The sequence below is a fragment of the Puma concolor genome, chromosome B3 (assembly GCF_028749965.1).
Source record: "Puma concolor isolate L17-30 chromosome B3, mPumCon1.1.hap2, whole genome shotgun sequence".
NCBI classification, from domain to species: domain Eukaryota; kingdom Metazoa; phylum Chordata; class Mammalia; order Carnivora; family Felidae; genus Puma; species Puma concolor.
This window is the reverse complement of record NC_141672.1, coordinates 119039647-119055513: the sequence shown is the minus strand read 5'-3', so window position 1 is coordinate 119055513 and position 15867 is coordinate 119039647. Positions and strand designations below refer to the sequence as shown.

General features: G+C 36.8%; 1 protein-coding gene across 2 annotated transcripts in view; it reads right to left on the bottom strand.

Moving 5' to 3' along the window:
• The window catches only part of PEAK1 (pseudopodium enriched atypical kinase 1), a 315319-nt gene that overhangs the window by 182960 nt on the left and 116492 nt on the right, over positions 1 to 15867 (bottom strand). Inside the window, exon 2 of one of the 2 annotated variants that reach the window (XM_086711282.1) lies at positions 7877 to 7962. The gene's annotated coding sequence lies outside the window, so the exon portion shown is untranslated. The remainder of the gene's footprint in view (positions 1 to 7876; positions 7963 to 15867) is intronic. The other variant, XM_025919501.2, reaches the window with a different exon arrangement.

Genomic DNA, 15867 nt, shown 5'->3' with positions numbered 1-15867 from the left:
TCCAAAGGTAACCCAGGGAACCTGCTGACTGGAAAAGTCAGTAGGAAACTTGGGGCAGGCAAGACCTAACTACAGCAAAATCTCTTCTGGCATGTGATGCTGTTCGCCATTCTGTGAGCTTAAAACCTTTCTTCACCATAGCTTAAACAATTACCTTTCAAACTGGTGACAATGAAAAGCTCTTTAAAAATATGTAAATATTATTTTGGAAAAATGACCTAACTTCTAGTAGTTCAATTAAGAATGATACTAAGAGCGACAAGATGGTGGAGCAGCATGGAGACCCTCAACTTGTCTCATCCCTGAAATGCAGCTATATCAGCACCAAACCATTTTGCACATTTAGGAAATTGATCAGAGGATTAACACAACAGTCTGCATAACTTTAGCCACAGAACTCAGCAGGTATGCAGTTCTGTACAGGTGAACTGGGGGAGAGAAAAGCCGTGGAGGGTAGGGAGCTGTTTTTGTGGAGGACAGAGAAAGGGGGAGAGTGCAAAAAAAAAACCACTCCCCCGAAAGTTTCTGGAGAGAAAGACAAAGAGTGAAAACACTCACAGGGGACTGAACAAGAAATCTGTTCCCCAAAACCACTGACGGAAAGGAGAGGGTTTCAATACCACCAGGATTCTATAAACTGTGGAATGCAGACTCTGAAGTTGCAAAGCTTGGTGCCTAGATGTGCTCTGGTGAGGAAACAGGGTGAAGTCCCAGAAGCTGGCAACGTGGTCTGAGGGGTCCATGTGCCACACAGGGAGAAGCAGTTCCCCTGATAGGAGAGCATTTGGTAGAGGCTACATGACCTCCCCACAGGCAATGGTTCCAGTGGACCCTAGAGAGCAGCCACATTTGCTGGTATTGGGACAAAGATGCCAGAGTGCAGTGAAACGTGGCACTGGCTGTGTTGTGATTTGCCATCATCTCTGAACCTCTGCCACTGTGTGATGGCAGGAACGATTTGTGAGGCAAGCCGGCAGGGCCCATTGTTCGGTGAGACCCTCCCACAGAGAGTCTGCACAGATCCAAGCCACAGGGGTCTCTGAAGTGTGGGGTTTTAAACACAGCCCCAACTGAGATAAAACTCTGGCAGGTGGATGGCTTGGACACGAACAGAGTAAGAGGCTGGGAGTGGATGGAAACCTGAGACAAAGGACAGGTGCCAGAGGCTAGGGAGATGGGTGAAGCCGTTTCCACCTCTCCCCGGCAGGCGCAGGCACACCACACTGACCCACCCCAGTGAGCTAAGCAGTGCCACCTATTGGAGAGCAGAGGCATTACAACAAGCCCCACCCAACTGCCCTCTCTGAGCACTTCCCCTAGAAAACCAGCACAAGTCCCTCTACCTGCTTAGTGTACAGACTATAGAGTGCTTCATAGTTTGAGTTCTAGGGGAAATGGGATGTAGTAACTTCATTCGCTTTTCATTCTGTTTGCTGGTTCATTTATTCGTTTTTTATACTTCTGTTTTTGTTTAAATTTTTTTGTCTTTGTTTTTGTTGTTTTCCTTCTCTTTTTTTCGGATACAGAAAGAAAAAAATTATTTTTATTTTCTTTTTTTAAATTTTTTAAACATTTTTTTTACTTTATTTTTAAAAATTGTTTATTCTTTCATTTTATTTCATTTTATCCTATTTTATTCTATACATTTTAAAATTGTTAAATGTTTTCTTAATTTTTTGTCTTTTCTTTCTTTTCTTTCCCTTTTTTCTCTATTCTATCAAGCTTCTTTCAACAAGCAGACCAAAATACACCTAGGATCTAGCTTCCTTTTTTGAATTTTTGTTTTGCCTTAAATTTTTTTAATTTTAATTTTATTTTTTTCTTCCTCCAAAATGACAAAACAAAGGAATTCACCCCAAAAGAACAGGAAGAAATCACTGCTAGGGGCTTAATCAACACAGATATAAGCAAGATGTCTGAATTGGAATTTAGAACCACAATAATAAGAATACTAGCTGGGGTTGAAAAAAACATAGAATCCTTTTCTGTGGAGATGAAAGAAGTAAAGTCTAGTCAGGATGGAATTAAAAATGTTATAACCAAGATCAAATGGATGCCTGGACAGCAAGGATGGATGAATAAGAGCAGTGAATCAGCAATATAGAAGACAAAATTATGGAGAATAATGAAGTAGAAAAAAAAGGGAAACAAAGGCAAAAGAGCACGTCACAAGACTAAGAGGACACAGTGACTTATTAAAAAGGAATAATCTCTGAATCACAGGAGTCCTAGAAGATGAAAAGAGAGAAAAAGGGGCAGAAGGTTTACAGCAGAAAATTTTCCTAATCTGGGGAAGGACACAGACATCAAAATCCATGAAGCACAGAGAACTCCCATTAGATTCAACAAAAACCAACCATCACCAAAACATATCATAGACAAATTCACAAAATACACACACACAGAAAGGATTATGAAAGCAGTAAGGGAAAAAAAAAAGTCCTTAACGTATCAGAGAAGCCAGATCAGGTTTGCAGCAAACCCATCCACAGACACGTGGCAGGCCAGAAAGTAGTAACAGGATATATTCAAAGTTCTGAATCAGAAAAAGATGCAGCCAAGAATTCTTTATCCAGCAACGCTGTCATTCAAAATAGAAGTAGAGATAATGAGTTATCCAGACAAACAAAAACTAAAGGAGTTTGTAACCACTAAACCAGCCCTGCAAGAAATGTTAAGGGGGACCATTTGATGGGAGAAAAGACAAAAACAAACAAACAAACAACCGAAAAAACACCAAAAGCAACAAAGACTAGAAACAACCAAAGAACGTCACCAGAAATACCAACTCTATAGGCAACACAATAGGACTAAATTCATATCTTTTAGTACTCACTCTAAATGTCAATGTACTAAACACTCCAATCAAAAGACAAATGGTATCAGCATGGATAAGAAAACAAGACCCAACTAGATGCTGCTTACAAGAGACCTATTTTAGACCTAAAGACATCTGCAAATTGAAAGCAAGGGGATAGAAAACCATCTATCAAGCTAGTGGTCATCAAAAGAAAGCTAGAGTAGCCATACTTACATCAGACAAACTAGATTTTAAAATAAAGACTGTAACAAGGGATGAAGAAGGGCATCATATCATAATTAAGGGTTATATCCACCAAGAAGATCTAACAATTAAAAATATTTATGCTCCCAACGTGACACATCCAAATATGTAAATCAATCACAAAAATAAAGAAACTCACTGATAATAATACCATAATAGTAGGGGACTCAACACCCCACTTAGAGCAATGGACAGATCATCTAGGCAGAAAATCAATAAGGAAACAATGCTTTGAATGACACACTGGAACATATGGACTTAACAGATATATTCAGAACATTTCACCCTAAAGGAGCAGAATACACATTCTGCTTGAGTGCACATGGAACATTCTCCAAAACAGATCATATACTGGGACACAAATCAGCCCTCAACAAGTACAAAAAGACAGAAAACATACCTTGCATATTTTTGGACCACAACACTATGGAATGAAATCAACCACAAGAAAAAATTTGGAAAGATCATGAACACTTGGAGATTAAAGACAACTACTAAAGAATGACTGGGTAAACCAAGAAATTAAAGAGGAAATTAAAAAGTACATGGAAGCCAATGAAAAAGGAAACATGACAATCCATAACCTCTGGGATGCAGCAAAGGTGGTCATAAGAGGGAGGTATATAACAATTTAGGCCTTCCTAAAGAAGGAAGAATGGTCTCAAATACACAGCCTAACCTTACAGCTAAAAGAGGTAGAAAAAGAACAGTAAATAAAGCCCAAAACCAGCAGAAGAAGGGAAATAATAAAGATGAGAGCAGAAATCAATGATATCGAAATAAAAAAAAAAAAAAAAAGGTAGAACAGATCAATGAAACCAGGAGCTGGTTCTTTGAAAGAATTAACAAAACTGATAAACCCCTAGCCAGACTGAAAAAAGAAAAAGGAAAGGACCCATAATAAATAAAATCATGAATGAAAGAGGAGAGATCACAACCAACACTGCAGAAATACAAACAATATTAAGAGAATAATATGAGCAATTATATGCCAATAAAATGGGCAGTCTGGAAGAAATGGACAAATTCCTAGAAAAATATAAACTACCAAAACAGAAACAGGAAGATATAGAAAATTGGAACAGGCACATAACCAGTAAAATCAAATCAGGAATCAAAAATCTCCCAACAAACAAGAGTCCAAGGCCAGATGGCTTTCCAGGGGAATTCTACCAAACATTTAAAGAAGAGTTAACACCTGTTCTTTTAAAGCTGTTCCAAAAAATACAAATGGAAGGAAAACTTCCAGCCTCATTCCACGAGGCCAGCATTACCTTGATTCCAAAACCAGACAAAGACCCCACTAAAAAGGAGAACTACAAATTTCCCTGATGAACATGGATGCAAAAATTCTCAACAAGATACAAGAAAACCAGGCCCAACAATACATTAAAAGAAGTACTGACCACAATCAAGTAGGATTTATTCCTGGGATGACAGCTGATACAATATCCACAAAACAATCAATGTGATACATCATATTAATAAATGAAAGGATAAGAACCACATGATCCTCTCAATAGATGCTAAAAAAGCATTTGACAAAATATAGCATCCTTTCTTGATTAAAAAAAAAAAACAAAACCCTGAAGAAAGTAGGGACAGAAGGATCATACCTCAAGGTCATAAAACCATATATGAAAGACCCACAGCTAATATCATTCTCAAAGCAGAAAAACTGAGAGCTTTTCCCTGAAGGTCAGAAACATGACAAGTCTATACACTCTCACCACTGTTATTCAACATAGTGTTGGAAGTTCTCACCTCAGCAACCAGACAACACAAAGAAATAAAAGGCATCCAAAATGGCAAGGAGGAAGTCAAACTTTCACTCTTTGCAGATGACATGATCCTCTATGTGGAAAACTCAAAAGACTCCACCAAAAAACTGCTAGACATGATACATGAATTCAGCAAAGTCACAAGATATAAAATGAATGTATAGAAATCGGTTGCATTTCTATATACCAATAACGAAGCAGCAGAAAGAGAAATCATGGAAGCTATCCCATTCACAATTGCACCAAAAACCATAAACCTATCCAAAGAGGTGAAAAATCTATACACTAAAAACTATAGAAAGCTTATAAAAGAAATTGAAGACACAAAGAAATGGAAAAAAAATTCCATGCTCATGGATTGGAAGAACAAATACTGCTAAAATGTTGATACTACACAAAGCAATCTACATATTCAATGTAATCCCTATCAAAATAACACCAACAGTCTTCACAGAGCTAGAACAAACAATCCTAAAATTTGTTTGGAACCACAAAAGACCCTGAATAGCCAAAGAAATATGGAAAAAGAAAACCAAAGCTGGAGGCATCACAATTCTAGACTTCAAGCTGTATTTCAAAGCTGGAATCATCAAGACAGTATGGTACTGGCACAAAAATGGACACAAAGATCAATGGAACAGAATAGAGAACCCAGAAATGAACCCACAAACATATGGCCAACTAATCTTTGACAAAGCAGGAAAGAATATCCTATGGAAAAAAGGCAGTCTCTTCAGCAAGTGGTGTGGGGAAAATTGGACAGCGACACAGAAGAATGAACCTGGACCACTTTCTTACACCATATATAAAAATAAACTCAAAATGGATGAAAGACCTAAATGTAAGACAGGAAACCATCAAAATCTTAGAGAAGAAAACAGGCAAAAACTACTTTGACCTTGGCCGCTCCAACTTCTTAGTTGACATATCTCCAGAGGCAAGGGAAGCAAAAGCAAAAGTGAACTATTGGGACTTCATCAAGAAAAAAAAGCTTCTGCACAGCAAAGGAAACAATTCGCAAAACTAAAAGGCAAGTGACAGAATGGGAGAACATATTTGCAAATGACACATCAGATAAAGGGTTAATATCCAAAATCTATGAAGAACTTATCAAACCCAACAGCCAAAAAACAAATAATCCAGTGTAGACATGGCAAAAGATATGAATAGACACTTTTCCAAAGAAGACATCAGGTAGCTAACAGATAAATGAAAAGATGCTCAACATCACTCATCATCAAGGAAATACAAATCAAAACCACAATGAGGTACCACCTCACACCTGTCAGAATGGCTAAAATCAACTCAGGCAACAAGAGATGTTGGCGAGGATGTGGAGAAAGGGGAACCCTTTTGCACTGGTGGTGGGAATGCAAACTGGTGCAGCCACTCCAGAAAACATACACAGGTTCCTCAAAAAATTAAAAATAGAACTACCCTACGACCCAGCAATTGCACTACTAGGTATTTATCCAAGGGATAAAGGTGTGCTGTTTCAAAGGGACACATGCACCTCAATGTTATAGCAGCACTATTGACAACAGCCAAAGTATGGGAAGAGCCCAATGTCCACTGAGTGATGGATGGATAAAGATGTGGTATATATATACAATGGGATATTACTCAGCGATCAAAAAGAATGAAATCTTGCAATTTGCCACAACTTGGATAGAACCAGAGTGCATTATGGTAAGTGAAATAAGTCAGAGAAAGACAAATATGATTTCATTCATATGTGGAATTTAAGACACAAAACAGATGAATATACAGGAAGGGAAGCAAAAATAAAAAAAAAAAAAAACAGGGAGACAAACCGTAAGAGACTCTTACAAAGAACAAACTGAAGTTTGCTGGAGGGGTGTTGGGTGGGGAGGATGGGCTAAATGGGCAAGGGGCATTAAGGAGGACACTTGTTGGGATGAGTACTAGGTGTTATATGTAAGTGATGAATCACTAAATTCTATTCCTGAAATCATTATTACACTAAAAAAAAAAAATGATACAAACAGCAAAAGGGGCTCCAGATTTAACTGTACAGCTATTCATTTGGCTTGTGTGATATTCAATTTAAAGTCAACAGGCGGGTGACTGGGTGGTGCAGTTGGTTAAATGTCCGACTCTGATTTTGGCTCAAGTCCATGAGTTCAAGACCTGGGTTGGGCTCTGCACTGACCATGAGGACTCTGTTTGGGATTCTCTCTGCCCCTTCCTCTCTCTCTGGCCCTTTCCTGCGCGCGCTCTCTCTCTCTCTCTCTCTCTCTCTCTCTCAAAATAAACTTAAAAAAAAAAAGTCTTTATAAAAAAAATAAAGTCAATAGGCATGATACAAACCCTATCTAAACTTTCCAAATTAAAGGGTTTCAATTCTGATTTTGTTACTTAACTAGATATGTGATCTTGGGCAATTTATTTATTTCTCTGATCCTCAGTCTCATCTTTAAAATAGGAATAATACCAAGTATATCACACCTGGTTACTGTGAATTAAAGGAGCTAGCTCATGTAAAGGCCCTTTGACGGTCTGGCATATACTTAGTTCCCTTCTGTAATCTCTTTAACTTCTGGGAAATAAAGAATGCTTTTTTCTCCTTTTACTTTATCAGAAAAATTCCTGAAATTAAATGCATGGGGTCCTGGTCCTCAAATTCATTTATCAGCAGTTGTGCAACAAGTAAACTGAAATAAAATGAGGGGCATTGTGACCTAATGGAAGGCAAATGAGGTTTGGAGTCAACAAATCTGAATTTGAATCCCAGCCTATCTAAGAGCTTTAGACCTTGAGCAATTTACCAAACCTCTCAAAGCTTCTCATCTGAAAATGAGACTATTATCTAGCAATTTAGCATTCTGTCTTTCCTAGTCACAGAAACATGGCAAATACTTTGAAAGGGGCATGTCTTTGTCATCTTTGTCTCTTCCATACCAAGGCAAGTTTCAAAATTATAAGATTTGATGCTGGAATAAGACAAGACATTGATAAAAAGAGATTTAACACTGCAATAAATGTGTTACATCATGAAAAGAAAACGTACAAACCCAGTTTAACTGGTTCCAACTCTAGGCATTATGTCATTGCTTCCTTTTCTTTCCTTAGGAGTGGACCTCAAATATTCTTTTCCTACAGGAAGATGGAAAGTGGGAAATACATATTAGTGAAGGTTATCTGAGTCATACTTTAAAACTGAGCATTCTTTAACATACCTTTAGGCAGAGGCAAACTGTTACACATTCTATTTAGTGGACTTGTTTTTAAGTGATGACATAACTAAGAGGTATTTTAGTTTAGAAAGTACTATTGTTTAAGTAGCCAGAAAAGTAACCTTACCACAAAAAATTACTTTCAATGAACAACAATACCTTTGTTAAAGATAACTACACAGGATAGGATTGCATGAAGTACTGTAGTTCATTACATTATGCAAAAATATTTCTACAACTAAGTTCTTAATCTTCTGGGTAAAGGGTAAGCCGTGAGATATATAAAACTATGAGACTAGTGAAAGCTATGAACTGCATTTCCTGAAAAAGGCACATACATGAATCATATTTTACATATAATTTCAGTCGAGTCATTAAACCCAGTCATCTATCCTGAGAATCTCTAAAACCTGTTAGTAGACTCCAAGGAACCAGTTTTTGAGTTTTCAAAAATAATGGATTTACAAGATTTTAGAACCTGAAGCAACTTGGCAACCATGTAATACAAACTGCTAATAGAAAAATAAAGAAATACTGGCCCAGAAAGATGAAAAGAATTAAGTAAAGCCTTAGTCTACTCAGGAACAGAGGTGTCCAATTATTATGCTAATGTACATAAGACTGACCATGCAAAATTTAGTATATAGCAGTGCCTTTGGGTTAGAATAATTCTCACAATGGAACCCAAAGAGGAGACTTCCATATGGTCTTTTGGCCCAAACATTACTGATAGTTAAGAGAGTGAATTTTGGAGTTCTATATATATGTGAAAAAGTTGATCAAGTCACTTAATCTGTCTCAAAAATAAATAAAAACATTAAGAAAAAAAAATTTTTTTTTTAAATAATAAATTTCCTGGTGCGCCTGGGTGGCTTAGTCCGTTAAGCATCCGATTCTTGATTTCAGCTCAGGTCATGATCTTGGGATCATGAGATCAAGTCCCAAGCCTAGGATTCTCTCTCTCTCTCTCTCTCTCTCTCTCTCTCTCTCTCTCTCTCTCCCTCCCTCCCTCCCTCCCTCTCCCACTTGTGCTTTCTCTAAAAAAAAAATAAATAAAAAAATAAAATAGATTAAATAAATAAATAAATAAATAAAATTCTTGTCTGCAACAACATGGATGATCTAGAGTATAAAGCTAAGTGAAATAAGTCACTCAGAGCGAAATGTCATATGATTTCACTCATGTGAAATTTATGAAATAAAACAAGCAAAGGGAAAAAGAGACAATCCAAGAAACAGACTCTTAACTAGAGAACAGATGGTTACCCTAAGGGGAGGTGGGTAGGGGGGAATGGGTAAAATTCATGATGGGGATTAAGGGTACACTTATCATGATGAGCACTGAGTAATGCACAGAATTGTTAAATCACTACAATGTATACCTGAAACTAATATAACACTGTATGCTAATTGTATTGCAATTAGAATGTTTAAAAAGTATTACTTAAAAAGTATTTCTTGTCAAGTCATGAAATTAGATATAATATGAAATAAATCTCTAAGTAAATGAGATGCTTTCCAGTTCAACAAAATAAGTGGCAAACATTTACTGAGTATCTTCTACATAATGTACTATTCAAGGTGTTACTGAGGGTATAGAAAAGATCAAATTGTCCTTCTTTAAGAGAAATTATGGCAAGATAGAGCTTTTCCTTCTCATTTCCATCTTGGGTTCCATTTTTTTCCTTCTTTCCTTAGGGTTCAGCTTTTTTGCCCACATTCTCAGAGTTCCCAGCAGGACTAGGAGGACCCTGCACATAACTCCTAATTTTGATCTTTCACCTGAGCCTCAGACCCCCATGTCCTGCTGGGTTTTTTTGGATGTTTCCACCTGAATATACCATAGGTAAAAACTCAGTATGTTCAAAACTGAGCTTTTCATCTCTTCCTAAAATTGATCCCTTTTTTTTTTAAAGATTTTTTTTTTTTCAACGTTTATTTATTTTTGGGACAGAGAGAGACAGAGCATGAACGGGGGAGGGGCAGAGAGAGAGGGAGACACAGAATCGGAAACAGGCTCAAGGCTCTGAGCCATCAGCCCAGAGCCTGACGCGGGGCTCGAACTCACGGACTGCGAGATCGTGACCTGGCTGAAGTCAGACGCTCAACCGACTGCGCCACCCAGGCGCCCCTGATCCCTTCTTTAAATTCCCTGTTTTGGTTAACAGCACCATAGCCACTTAGACACATGAAAAGTCCAGCAATTATTACATTTCACCAATCACCTTCAAGTCTCATCGATTCTTACTCTAAATGCTTTCTAAGACTACTTTCTCAACTCCATCCCAATCAATAGTACCCAAATCCAGGTCACTATCTCTCAATATAACCAATTCAGTTATCTAACCAGTCCACTTTTATCCTACTTCAGAGTCAATTATTATACTGCTGCCAAAATGATCCCTCTAAAATGAAAATCCTGCCACATCATTCACCATCATATGTCAGACCTTTCAAAGACTTATCCATAGAATGAAGTTAAAGTTCACCCACAGAATAAATGGACAGTGTGGCATGTGAAGTACTCAATGACCTCGCTCATGCCTATCTCCTCAGCTTCACTTCCTATCTCCCACTTCATCACACCACAGCCACACTGAATCTCATGTGTTCTCACGCTGGTCTTTTGCCAATATATCCTTACAACCTTTGCACACATAGGCAATTCCTACTTGTTCTTAAGATTCAGGTCCAGGATCACTTCCTCTGAGAAGCCTGTTCAGAGCATGCTTCCCTACCCGCCAAGCTCACACATCACCACAACAAGCAAGCGGGAGATATTTGTTACACTGAACAAAAATGAAACTAAGCAAACTAATGACACAGCAGCAAGTAAGTTATAAATATAAAGCCAGCAAGAAGGGAAACTAGATAGATTTCAGTGTTTCTTTGGAGAAAAAAGGTCTTGATCTGAGGAGTAATTGTTCAGAGTGTTGAAGAGAAGAAATGAAAGTATTTGAGTAAAAATAGAGATGGAAATGAACACATTTAGAAGTGAAATGTGTATAGTAAGGCTGGAGGGATAGTAAACACCAAATATAAACTCGTGAATGTTACCATCCTTTAAAAAAAAAAGGTTTAGGGACCACAGCTGATAAATCACCAGACTTTTGAAACAATTTTCTCTGAAACTATATAGTTGCCATTTACAGACACTACTTTACACTTGCATTAGAGAGACATTAGTTTAGATATTTTCATTTTTTAGTTAATGCCCTGTAATCTTACAGGTTTAAGAAAATACTCATGCTTAATTAGCATGTACTGAAGAACTTTATATAAATTCTGAAATTATAATCTTTATATTGCATGACAGTTTGCTGAAATTGGATAAGCTAACATAGACTCAGGTAGGTCAAGAGCTAGTCGACCTTATTAAATAATCTTTATTATTAGAACATTAGATTATTCCAAGTCAGCAGAAGAAACTGAAAAATATAGCGAGCTTAATGTTCATTTCACAGAGGAATTCAACTGTAAATGTTTTGTTCTCTGAATGCAGGATAATTAAAGAATATCAATCTTGCAACTTAAATACACTAGTCATAGTGCAGACGAAGAACAGATCTATGAGGTATTCCCATATGAAAAGTGAAGATTAAGGTCACCTACCAAGAATAAGAAGAGGGAAAGATAATTGTCATCCCTGAACCACACTTAATGACAAAATCTACTGCTTGCAGTGAAGATAGAGAACACTCACTCTGATACATTAGCTAGAAGGCCACACAATTAGTCAGAAGGGGATCAAGTTAGAAGCATAAGCAGCACAAGTAAATCAGTCAACCCAAACTGAATCATCTCTAAATGGAGTTCTGTATCATTTTTATTTTATATATTTAACTATATAGCTGCATAAGATAATAACAACCCAAGGCATATCTTCTTTATCAAAAAGAAAGATGATTAGGAAACAGATACCTGCTGACAAAGCACAGAAGTACTTGGAGTGTTAAAAGTCATTTGCATGGAGTTGTATGTCTTCTTGTCCTTGACTCTGTAAATGCCAATTCCTTGCTTTCAGGTTTGCAGACAGTAAAAAGTGAGATACAAAGCTGAATATTAATTCTCAAGATAATACTGATGTTATGTCAGAAGATATGGGTAATTCTCACTCTCACATAATACCTGTCATTTTAAAATGCCCCTACTGAAATGAACCAACATTCGTGAATGCAAGGCTAAAAAACCCTTTTGAATGTTGTATTCAAGCAAACTGACAGATATGAACGCACAAACACTTGTCTTCGATTATGAAATCCCCTCACACATAAACATCATTGTAAAATAAATTTCTGTCAGAGAAGAGGGACTGAAAATGTTGCAAGCTTGCTAAAGAGAGTAACACCAAGCTATAAAAGAAGCTGGCAGCCCGAGAATATGACAACCACGTATGCTCAAGTGTGCTGCAGATGATCATTTAGATGCTGTCAGCCAATGTCAGCTGAATTTCTTCAATACTCCATTTTATGAAAAACCCCTCTGGCTTAGGGAAGGAATATAGACTCATCTATCTGATCTAAAACAGCAAACTGTTTTTGTCTGGTATGTATTTATTTTTCAACAAGAAGAGAGAGTTCTATATTTCTTGTGATCATAATCTTACCCATACATTGGGGCTAATGTCTGTACTGTACAAATGTAAAAATTATTCATTAAAAAAATAGCAGATTTTATATACATACACAGCCAATTCTCAATATTTGTGAGAATTTGTAGTAGTTATGTTCTATAGTTCCCACAAACAATGAATCAGTGAATACTGTGCTTCTATTGTTTCCAGGAAATGAAAAATACAGGGTTAAGTTCTTATAAGCCTCTGATTACATTTTCACCGACCGATCATTACACAAAGTTTGTTTTATGTGTATTTCTGTGTAAAAAACATCTTATTTAATATATATTGTTGATTCATTAAAATTGAACTCAACAGCATAATTCATGACTGAACAAAGTTTATCTAACACACATATAGTCTCCATAGGGCATATCACAACCTGTTGTATTTAGTAACACTACACATCACTTCAGCACATTTGGAGGACAGCGTAATCACCCCAAAAAGGCACAAAAATTATGAAAAATGTGGCACTAAGGAGACTGCAAAAAGAACACTAGATTACAGTATGAGAGTTAAAACAAGAAGGCAAATGTCACCTTGTTCAACCTCAGCTAAAAATGTACACAGCAGGCAACTCATTTTTTTTTTTAAGTCATCTCTCTACCTAACGTGGGCCTTGAACAGGATCAAGAATCCACACACTCCACTGACTGAGCCAGCCAGGTGCCCCCAGGTAATTCACTTTTTCACCGCTCTTGAGTATATCTACAAATGACTGTGAAAGCACCATAATTATTGATTTGGGGGTTGCAAATAAACTTTAGCAAGCAGATAAATTTGCAAAAATGAAAGCCATGAATAAAGAGGATCAACTAGCCTGTGTGTGTGTGTGTGTGTGTGTGTGTGTGTGTGTATGAATGTGTATGTGTATATACACCTGTGGCATATGACATATGTGACAGGAAAGACAAGTTGTGGAACTCTCTAGTATGACACTCTCCTAAGGTCCATTCCTATATTTCCACTTGGCATACTGGATACCTCTACCTGAATGTACTATCAGCACTTCAAACTTAACAGACCAAGTTCATCTTCTGTGCTTATCCCAAACCTGCCTTCTGGTATGTCACTACTCAAGTCACTGCAACTCTGACTCCTTTCTCCATATCCCAGCCAGGCACCAAATCATGTTGTTTCATCCTCTAAAATAGCTCTTAAAGTTGATCTCTCCCCAACCCAAGCCCACTACAATTATCACTAAATGCCTTTCTATCATTTGAACCATTAGCACAGTTTTACCATCTTCTCTATCCCCTACTCCAAAATCAAAGGCTATATTACAGTCAGTGTTATTTTTCCAAGACTTAATCATACTTTCACTTCTTGGTACCTATATAATGAGTTTCAAATTTCTTGGTTGTGATACACAATGCTTTTTCTGGCACCAAATCATCCCTGTAGATTCATCTACTGTCACTCATCTCTCATAAACTCTATAGCCACAATAATCTATTTTCCATTCTTTGAATATATCATGTTTTTTAAAGACCCTTTATACATGTTAGAAATGCCACTAACAATGCTCTTTCTTCCATTCTTTACCTGCCCTTAAAGCCTCTGCTGATGTCACTTCCTTTATGAAGACTTTCCTGATCAGCCTCTACTTCCACTTCAGGCCAAGTTAGTCACTATATTCCCTGTGCTTCCATAATATCTTCACATACTTCTATTATAGAATTCCTTAACTTGGTAAGGGAGGAAGTACAAGAACGTACAAGGTTGGCCAAATACTGATTACTAATGTAGCTGAGTGATGCAGATTCATTATACTATCATTCCTTTAGTGTGTATGCTAAATTTCCATTCAAGGAAAGTTAAAAAAAAAAAAGTCAAGAGAGACAGAGACATAAGGAGAGAAAAAATATTTTACTATAAGTAATTGAAAATCTGACTTGTGTGTGACTTAAACAAATATGGCATTAACTTTTTTCCCCAGATAAGAAGTCTAGAAGTACTAGTCTAGGGTCATTACTGAGGCTCAAGAAGATCATCAAAGACAAAGTCTCTATCTTTTTCCTCCATTAAGTGTGTTGATTTGTTGCTTCAAAGCCACTTGTAATAGATGCTGACATTCTCTTTGTATTCAAGGCAGGAAAAAGGATAGTGCAAAGTCACATCTTTACCTCTTTAACAGGAAAAACAAAAATGTTTTTCAGTGCCCTCAGCAAACAGCTTGTAATACATTTCCCACAAGCTGTTAAGTCATCCAACAGTGCCTTATGGCCTGATCCTCTTTGAAGGCAGAGACTATTTTTGTACTTCGGTAAGCAATCCAGTACCTAGCATACAGAGGTACTTTGTATCTAATTAATGTATGAATCTAATAAAGGAAACAATAATATGTATAATAACACAAGAACTCCACTTTGCTAATTTTCTTTATAAAAGCAATATAACAAAAAGTGCTCTAACACTTGCCAATGCTGTACAAATAAGGTACTAGTATAGTAGTTTGACATCCACTATCATGGATGTCTCTTTTTACTGTTCTCTTTGTAGAGGACCCAGACAGAGGATTAACAAAAAATCAAGACACCTGAATTTCTGTCTACACAAAACAATCTTGATGAAACTCAATTACTTAGAGGTAATGTTTATTAATTTCTCAGGGTTGTTCTGAAGATAAGAGAAATATAAACAATATGAAAGCACAGTGAAATGTATAAAACAGTATAAGCACATGCATTAAAAATGCACTGAAAAAAATAAATAAAAATAAATGCAATGGTTCTATTAAGTCTTGAGAGGAAACTTAGTTATGTACCATGCATAAAGATATATGCCATCTGGCACATCAACAATATGAATTAAAAATTAAACACTATTAATATCTAGTATGGATGCTAAACATAGTTAGAGGAGTTTCTGCATTTGGCCCTGGTTCTTTCATGGCTATGGAGAAGTAAACTAACTGTACCTTACATTTACACCTCACTAAGGAAAAAATGCTTTACAAAATAAAATTGGTGCCTTGATGCAATTATGTATCCACAAACTGAAAAGTAGGATATGATAAGCAAACTGGTTAACACAGAATAGTTGACACCAAATCCCAATTAATCAGTTAATAATTAACTACCAATAAATGAACAGTACTAAAGTAGGCCAAGGTCCTAAAGCACTTCTAAGTTAAATCAAGTGAGAAATAAAAGAGTAGAAGCATTGAATATTAATTTTCCTCTGACTTTAATAACCTTGATTGAG